Source organism: Calidris pugnax, unplaced genomic scaffold, assembly GCF_001431845.1.
Source record: "Calidris pugnax isolate Ruff unplaced genomic scaffold, ASM143184v1 scaffold47, whole genome shotgun sequence".
In the NCBI taxonomy this organism is placed as follows: Eukaryota; Metazoa; Chordata; class Aves; order Charadriiformes; family Scolopacidae; genus Calidris; species Calidris pugnax.
The window spans coordinates 693,108-701,706 of record NW_015090809.1 but is presented as its reverse complement, the minus strand read 5'-3'; the positions used below and the strand labels follow the sequence as shown (position 1 = coordinate 701,706).

Here is an 8,599-nt window from a genome sequence, read left to right as displayed (position 1 = left end):
GGTCAGCTGTTTGGCATCGGAAGTAAGATTTTTCTGAACATCCACTTTTTCTTTTTGAAACCACAGCTCAATGATGACTGTAAAGATTAGGATGTGGGGCTCCCTCTCCCCATTTTTTGCCTTTGGTTATTTTGTCCTGGCTTATGGAAAGAAGTGTGGACAGAAACTAGTGCTCCTGTGGCAAGGAGTCTCGCCCATGGGCACAGATTAAAAGGCAAAGATGGAACTCCTCAGTTGCTTAATTGGTATGCATGTGGTGGAGAAAGCAGAAATCATTACCTTTATTTGTTTATTTAATTTTATTTTATTCATTTTGGGCTGTCAGCTCTCTCTTTCCTCTGACAGTTTAGGGTATTCCCCTCCCCCTTCTTTCTACTCTCCAGAAAGTAATTATTATTTTTAATTCCAGGAAAGTTGGAGTTACATTGCAGGTTCCAAGTTCAACTGTAGTTTTAAATAGTACTGACAATTGGAAAAGTTTTCTTAATTTTCTTAATTCTCGAGATCTGAGTGGCTTCTACTTTCTATTTGCAGTAGCAGTGTATTGGCACGGATTTCCTCAGTCTTTCAAAGCCCGACCTCACACATTTATTTATCTTGTCACCTCTTTCTTTTTGTATATTTTGTGGAGAGAGGGGAGCGGGAAGTGATTCCTCATCATCTTCCAGTTTTTTTTTTCTTGGTAGCTCTTTAGAAGAACATTATTCCAACTTCAGATTATCCACAGTAGTTCTCTGATTCAGAAGACACTCCCATTCAATTTTTAAGCTACATTTGAAAGGCACTAAAAAGAGTTATTTTTACTTATGACTGAACTCAGTCTTCTAGACCTGAGAGCTGGCTTGGTGGACAGTATCAAGTGCAAGGTCCTGCACCTAGGACGTGGCAATCCCAGGCACAAATACAGGTTGGGTGGAGAATGGCTGGAGAGCAGCCCTGAAGAGAAGGCCTTGGGGGTGTTGGTAGATGAGAAGCTCAACATGAGCCGGCAGCGCTCACTGGCAGCCCAGAGAGCCAACCCCGTCCTGGGCTGCATCAAGAGAAGTGTGGCCAGCAGGTCAGGGAGGGGATTCTGCCCCTCTGCTCTGCACTGGTGAGACCCCACTTGGAGTACTGTGTCCAGTTTTGGAGTCCTCAACACAGGAAGAACATGGATCTGTTGGAACGGGTCCAGAGGAGGGCCACGAGGATGATCAGAGGGATGGAGCACCTCTGCTATGAAGACAGGCTGAGGGAGCTGGGGTTGTTCAGCCTGGAGAAGAGAAGGCTCCGGGGAGACCTTATAACGGCCTTTCGGTCCCTGAAAGGAGCCTACAGAAGAGCCGGAGAGGGACTCTTTACAAAGAAGAGTAGCGACAGGACAAGGGGCAATGGTTTTAAGCTGGTGGAGGGGAGATTTAGGTTAGATACTAGGAAGAAATTCTTTACAGTGAGGGTGGTGAGACACTGGAACAGGTTGCCCAGGGAGGTCGTGGATGCCCCATCACTGGAGGGGTTCAAGGCCAGGCTGGATGTGGCCTTGAGCAACCTGGTCTGGTGGGAGGTGTCCCAGCCCAGGGCAGGGGGTTGGAACTGGATGATCTTTAAGGTCCCTTCCAACTCAAACCATTCTGTGATTCTATGATTCTTGTTGTTCCAAAGGAAGAAGAAAGCACAAGTAGCATCTCCTGTCATGTGTGTGGTATGCTGGAAAGGCTTCTCAAGAGGTGCCTTTTCTTTAATTTTCTTTTTTTACTAAAAAACCTTCTTCTTAAAACATGCAGAGAGCTGTGCCTTAGGCTCTGGAAAATTATGGAGCCTTTAAAAAGTCATTCCTCTGTGTTTCCCCACATATCCACTCCCTTTTTGGTTTGTATTAATCAACAGCAGAAAAGTGTGTCACACAGTTTAGAGCTACTGTATTTAGAAGAGAAACCAGCACAGAATGCCACATGAGATCTATTTTAGAATATTGAACCTGCAGACATATGTGTTTTGTAAAATAATTAGGAAAAAGTAGTACAAAATTACATTATAATTTATCCTAACCGAGACCAATGTGTTTTCTAAAAGCTGTTTATTTTAGAAATACTTCGGTGGTTCCATTAGAGATGAGAGTATAGCTTGTGTCATCAGATTTTCCAAGTGTGTGCATGGGGCAGTGTAGCTACTATGGAAAGAAAAAACAGGTTGTATTTTTGATTCCTGAAGAGCAAGGAGCAAAAATCCTCCATTTTAACAGAAGAGGCGTAATACGCCTTTTGGCTTCCAGAGAAATGATATTAAGAGTGTGGTCAGCTGTTTGGCATCGGAAGTAAGATTTTTCTGAACATCCACTTTTTCTTTTTGAAACCACAGCTCAATGATGACTGTAAAGATTAGGATGTGGGGCTCCCTCTCCCCATTTTTTGCCTTCGGTTATTTTGTCCTGGCTTATGGAAAGAAGTGTGGACAGAAACTAGTGCTCCTGTGGCAAGGAGTCTCGCCCATGGGCACAGATTAAAAGGCAAAGATGGAACTCCTCAGTTGCTTAATTGGTATGCATGTGGTGGAGAAAGCAGAAATCATTACCTTTATTTGTTTATTTAATTTTATTTTATTCATTTTGGGCTGTCAGCTCTCTTTTTCCTCTGACAGTTTAGGGTATTCCCCTCCCCCTTCTTTCTACTCTCCAGAAAGTAATTATTATTTTTAATTCCAGGAAAGTTGGAGTTACATTGCAGGTTCCAAGTTCAACTGTAGTTTTAAATAGTACTGACAATTGGAAAAGTTTTCTTAATTTTCTTAATTCTCGAGATCTGAGTGGCTTCTACTTTCTATTTGCAGTAGCAGTGTATTGGCACGGATTTCCTCAGTCTTTCAAAGCCCGACCTCACACATTTATTTATCTTGTCACCTCTTTCTTTTTGTATATTTTGTGGAGAGAGGGGAGCGGGAAGTGATTCCTCATCATCTTCCAGTTTTTTTTTTTCTTGGTAGCTCTTTAGAAGAACATTATTCCGACTTCAGTCATAAGTAAAAATAACTCTTTTTAGTGCCTTTCAAATGTAGCTTAAAAATTGAATGGGAGTGTCTTCTGAATCAGAGAACTACTATGGATAATCTGAACTCAGTCTTCTAGACCTGAGAGCTGGCTTGGTGGACAGTATGATGGCTGTAAGGAGGATACATTCATTATTTCACTGTTGTGCTTGATTCAGCTCAGGAGAGCAGTTTTGTGATGCTTGGTACTTGCAGTTGAGCCTTAAATCTGGAAATCTGTTTCCTTATTCTTTTTTTGAGTGAAAGGTGCTGGTGTCGAAGTGGAATGAATTATCTAGTTGCTAGAGGTTTTTGTGACAGCAAATATGTTCCATTTGTTATTAAAGAGATTTATACTTGTAACTTTTTTTTTTTGTAAATAGTATTGATAGGGTGCTTATATTCTTGTGCAAGGACAAAAATTACTTCTGAAATATGTTATGATCTCAAACAATTCCTCATGGTTCATATTGCTTTTTTTAGCATCTAAAAAGGCTGGTGATACGGCTTTGGAAGGTTAGCTGTCTATATTTTCTTCTTTTTTCTTCAAAACTTGGGTGATTTGTTACATTTGTTTGTTAAACTACAGTAAAAATAGCTATTCTGTTCTTACTAAATATTTTGGATGGAGTGTCATTACTGTAGGATGATGAAAAATGCTTTTGGTTTTGAAATTGGAAGAGAAGTTTGCTGATCAAATAGAGAATTGCCGTGTCTTTTTCTTCTTCCTTCTAAAACGTTTGGGGGGGTTTTTTGCCCTCATTTTCTGAGACGGAGGACACAGTTCTCTGAACTTGCTAATGGGATCAAATCAACTTAATATGGAGCATGACATTTGATGATAAAGTTGATTGCTTACACTCGGCTTTGATTGGAGCAAGCTTAGCGGTCCCTTGGAATATACTGAGCGCAAATGTAGCTTATACCATTTCATCTTGGCTGCTTCTCAAATTCAGTTTGGTACAATGCAGTGCTTGTGCTATTGTACACTGAACATCTCCTCCTGTATTTATCTACTATGTAAGCACTTGATTTATTTTTTTTTTATTTTTTTTTTAGGATTTTAGCCAAATAATTTTTTTAAAGTCAAGAAAATTGGCATATTTAACACTATTCATTTGTTACTGTGTTACGCTTGCGTAACAACTTTAATTTTCACCATTTCCTTCACTAAATTACAGTGGTCCTCAGTTTATCCCAGTGGTTCTACTGTTCACCCCCAAAGAGAGTTTAAATCTCCTACCAAAGCCTTTTGTGTGCATCTAAAATGCCATATTCAGTCAGTAACCCAAAACTGAATGTCTTTTTTTATTTCAGAGTTGTGGATGGTCTTACTTTTCCTTTTTTTCTCCCCTGCCCCAAATGAAAAACAGGAGAGCTGAGGACTAAAGATATTAGATTTAATTTGCGGCATCCTTGCTTAACTACCACAAATTTCTGGGCATGGTAGCAAGAGTTGAAAGTGCTTTACTCCACATTCTTCTGTCATCTCTTGGTGATGCTCTTGTAGAATATGCTGGTGCTCTATTCTTTCTGGTACAGTAATACAGGAAGTGGATATGGTAAAAGAGCAAGGAAAATGCAGAAGCAGAAATTTCTGACGTGTTACGTCGTGTCGTGAAATTAAAAGGGTAAGAAGCATATACAGAAATCTGTGCTCCTTTATAAGCAGAAACTTTATTCTGAAATACTGCAAGGTCCTGAAGCATTAGGGTCTAGTCCACAGAACGTGAAAGATGTGAGTAAATACAAGAGTGTCAACCCAAGCAGTGACAAAAATACAGGTCTTCCACTTTGCAATAGTAATCACTAGTGTGCACCTAATAGGCTGGAGAGGTGGGCCCAGGTGAACCTCATGAGGTTCAACAAGAGCAAATGCAAGGTTCTGCACCTGGGCCGGAACAATCCTCGCCACCAATACAAACTAGGGGGTGAGGTGTTGGAAAGCAGCCCTGAGGAAAGGGACTTGGGGGTGCTGGTGGACGAGAAGCTGGACATGAGCAGGCAGTGGGCAGCTGCAGCCCAGAAGGCCAATCCCATCCTGGGCTGCATCAAAAGATGCGTTGCCAGCAGGTCCAGAGAGGGGATTCTGCCACTTTGCTCTGCTGAGACCTCACCTGGAGTATTGTGTGCAGGTCTGGAGCCCTCAATGTAAGAAGGACATGGACCTGATGGAGAGGGTCCAGAGGAGGGCCACGAGGATGATCAGGGGGATGGAGTACCTCTGCTACGAGGACAGGCTGAGGGAGCTGGGGTTGTTCAGCCTGGAGAAGAGGAGGCTCCGGGGAGACCTAATAGCGGCCTTCCAGTACCTGAAGGGAGCCTACAGGAAGGCTGGGGAGAACCTGTTTAGAAAGGCCTGCAGTGACAGGACGAGGGGCAATGGCTTCAAGCTGGAGGGGAACAGATTTAGACTGGAGATGAGGAGAGGGTTCTTCACTGTGAGGGTGGTGGAGCACTGGAACAGGTTGCCCAGGGAGGTGGTTGAGGCCCCTTCCCTGGAGATATTCAAGGAGAGGCTCGATGAGGCCCTGGGCAACCTGGTCTAGTTGGGGGTGTCCCTGCTGACTGCGGGGAGGTCGGACTAGATGGCCTTTGGAGGTCCCTCCCGGCCTGGGCAATTCTATGATTCTATGATAATAGCATTAGATCTAATTGTAATATTAATCACTTTTTAGCTACAAGGCAAGTAGTCAAGAAGATTTCCTCAAAGTGATGTTAATAATGAAAATAAAGATTTAGATTCATAGTCCCAACTGCAAAATTGAAAAATCCGGTTGCAGGTTGTTTCCTTAAATACGCTTTTACCGTAATTCATTGTCAGCTGAAATGTGTACGTTATGAGGCTAAGTACTGTGTTTTGCACAACTCCGATTATTATGCTTTTTTTCTTTTGCAGCTCCAGATAAAAGCCTTTGCTTCTACTCAAGTACTTGAAAAGTTTGATGTTACTGTTCTGAAGGTTGAACTGTAGATGGGTTGTATCTGGGGAATTGTTGGTTCAGGAGCACTAGAAGTGTTCCCTTTGACTGGGGATGGGTTGTATCTGGTGAATTGTTGGTTCAGGAGCAGTAGAAGTGTTCCCCTTGACTGGGGATGGGTTGTATCTGGTGAATTGTTGGTTCAGGAGCAGTAGAAGTGTTCCCCTTGACTGGGGATGGGTTGTATCTGGTGAATTGTTGGTTCAGGAGCAGTAGAAGTGTTCCCCTTGACTGGGGATGGGTTGTATCTGGTGAATTGTTGGTTCAGGAGCAGTAGAAGTGTTCCCCTTGACTGGGGATGGGTTGTATCTGGTGAATTGTTGGTTCAGGAGCAGTAGAAGTGTTCCCCTTGACTGGGGATGGGTTGTATCTGGTGAATTGTTGGTTCAGGAGCAGTAGAAGTGTTCCCCTTGACTGGGGATGGGTTGTATCCGGTGAATTGTTGGTTCAGGAGCAGTAGAAGTGTTCCCCATGACTGCCCCACGGGTGGCTTCATTCAGTTGTTACGGCCGAGTCCGTGCTGCTCAGTGGGAATACATTTCTGCTGTTGGCTTTGGGGAAGTCTGTAGCTTTAAATTTGTGTTGAGAAACTCTTGAATCAATGCTACACTGCTCAGAACGCCAGTTTTAAGTTGATGATTCTCTATGCCCATACTATTTTTTTTTTTCTTGAATGTGTGTATAAATATGACAGGCTGAGGGAGCTGGGGTTGTTCAGCCTGGAGAAGAGGAGGCTCCAGGGAGACCTAATAGCAGCCTTCCAGTACCTGAAGGGGGCTACAGGAAGGCTGGGGAGAGCCTGTTTAGAAAGGCCTGCAGTGACAGGACGAGGGGCAATGGCTTCAAGCTGGAGGGGAACAGATTTAGACTGGAGATGAGGAGAGGGTTCTTCACTGTGAGGGTGGTGGAGCACTGGAACAGGTTGCCCAGGGAGGTGGTTGAGGCCCCATCACTGGAGATATTCAAGGAGAGGCCCGACGAGGCCCTGGGCAACCTGGTCTAGTTGGGGGTGTCCCTGCTGACTGCGGGGAGGTCGGACTAGATGGCCTTTGGAGGTCCCTTCCGGCCTGGGAAATTCTATGATTCTATGATTCTATGAATATCAGTTTAAAAAAAAAAAGAAGCACAGCACAAAATAGCTTTTCTTTTCCCTCCCCCTCTTAAAAATGTCTAGTTTACAGTAACTGAAGCAGATGCTGGCTAAGCCCACAGTTACCGTTAGAAATATAATAGCTATTAATCTTCTGGACTTATTATTCTTCCATTTCCCTCATTGTCATTGAGTATTTGTCCAAAAAATACTTTGTTGCAGCTGGAAGGCTTTTATGTGATCTTCCTGTTAGCTGTGTAGTGGATAACAGATACACAAAAGGCTGTCAGCAAGTGAAAAGTAGGGAGGAGGTGGAGGTCATAGTGAAATTGTTTGGGTTTTGTATTATTTTAGCTATTCTTTATCAGTAGCTTCAGCAGCTCAGAGGATGCTCTGAGACTTGACCTCTCATTATTTTATACGTAATAGGTAGACACGCTGCTTTAAAAATGTAGAGTTTAGTATGTGTAGGCCTATGCAGCATATATAACACTGTCAGTACTGCTAGGAATGTAATTTGAGGAGAAAAATCTTTTCACATGCTTTCTTTTTTCCCCATGATGCTGAGAGTATGTCTGGGTTGAAATGAAATGGCCAGCAGCTGGTACTGACTTCTCTGAATAGTGCTGGGGGAAATGCTCAGTGTAAATACTGGCATTAGCACAAGGGTAGAGTGACCACAGCTACCTGCCTCGTAGAGCAAGGAGTTAGATTTGGTTATCAGCTTAGGTTCCTATTGCACAAGGAGGGTATTTTTTCGAAGTTGAGGACAGTATTTTGCTGCCTTGCATCTGACAAAGAAGTTTCCCTTTGCTTTGAAGCTCATCTGACAAAGAAGTTTCCCTTTGCTTTGACGCTTTGCTGGAGCGGGTCCAGAGAAGGGCAACGAAGCTGGTGAGGGGTCTGGAGCACAAGTCTTGTGAGGAGAGGCTGAGGGAGCTGGGGGTGTTCAGCCTGGAGAAAAGGAGGCTGAGGGGAGACCTTATTGCTCTCTCCAACTCCCTGAAAGGAGGGTGTAGAGAGGTGGGGGTCGGTCTCTTCTCCCAAGTCACAGGTGACAGGACAAGAGGAAATGGCCTCAAGTTACACCAGGGGAGGTTCAGGCTGGATATTAGGAAAAATTTTTTCACTGAAAGGGTTCTCAGCCATTGGAATGGGCTGCCCAGGGAGGTGGTTGAGGCCCCATCCCTGGAGGTGGTCAAAAGACGGGTTGATGTAGTGCTGGGAGGTCTGGTTTAGTGATGGTGATGCTCCTTGTTTGTTGTGTGGGTGTCTATTTTTGTCAGTGAGGGTGACGGTTGGACAAGATGATCTTTAAGGTCCCTTCCACCCTAGAAGATTCTGTGATTCTGTGATTTGTTAGACTTTTTTTAAAAGAGAAATTATTTGGCACTCTTTTGGCTGTTTGGTGGGCTTACAAACAGTGTTGTGATGAGGAGCATAATAGTTTTCGAGCTTGAACTTTGGCTTTTTCCTGTGATGCATAAGCAATTGGATGAGTGTTTTAGTCTTTGAATTGGGGTGTGCC

The 8,599-nt window shown here is 43.6% G+C and overlaps 1 protein-coding gene across 3 annotated transcripts in view; it reads left to right on the top strand.

The window, feature by feature from the left end:
- Nucleotides 1-8,599, top strand: part of ATXN10 (ataxin 10) — a 124,227-nt gene that overhangs the window by 40,669 nt on the left and 74,959 nt on the right. The gene's annotated exons all lie outside the window — the stretch shown is intronic.